This window comes from Ursus maritimus, assembly GCF_017311325.1.
Source record: "Ursus maritimus isolate PB19 chromosome X unlocalized genomic scaffold, ASM1731132v1 scaffold_X1, whole genome shotgun sequence".
Lineage (NCBI taxonomy): Eukaryota > Metazoa > Chordata > Mammalia > Carnivora > Ursidae > Ursus > Ursus maritimus.
This window is the reverse complement of record NW_024423319.1, coordinates 102425241-102425998: the sequence shown is the minus strand read 5'-3', so window position 1 is coordinate 102425998 and position 758 is coordinate 102425241.

The window sequence follows — 758 nt, the reverse complement described above, 5'->3', positions numbered from 1 at the left end:
AAAAAAAAAAAAAAATGAGAGTCTCAAACTCATATACCCCTAAATAAGAATAGTATTTTTTTAAATTGTTACATTTTCAATATTAAAAGTTTTTGGGGAAAAAACCTAACATACAGATATGGAAAAAACAAAGTAAAATTTTAAAGTCTTAAATCAGTAGTATTATTAAAAATCCAAAACCGGTTAGTTTATGTATTTTTAAATGATAAAATGACACTAGATCAATTTATGAAAAAGGATAAATTGCTATGATAACAAAATTAAAAATGAGTAAAGGAAAAAACAAAGAAAATTAAGATACATATCAAATTCTTTAAAACTAACTGTGCAAAATTCTCTGAAAACCAGGATTAAATGTATTGTATTACAGAAATAACATAAATTACCAAAATTAGCCCCAGAAGAAATGGAAAATCTAAACAAGCCAGTAATTTCATGCAAATTAATTCTAAAATATTTGATAAAAAACCTCACTAAAAACTGAGAGGCCCAGATGGTTTCATAGTAAATAAACCAATAATTTAATTCCAATGCAATTAAAAATTTTCCAGAGCAGTAATTCAGGTGATGCTTAAAAATATTTCTTTGATACCAGAAAAATACTGATAACAGAATTCAAATGAGTATAATTTATTAATATCAATACTCAGGTAAGAAATCAAATATTAAAAAGAGAAGACACTGGTATTTTAAAATAACTATATAGCTTTAGGGCAAGGATTTTACATGTTTTGTTTATTTGAGTCTCTAGTATCTGG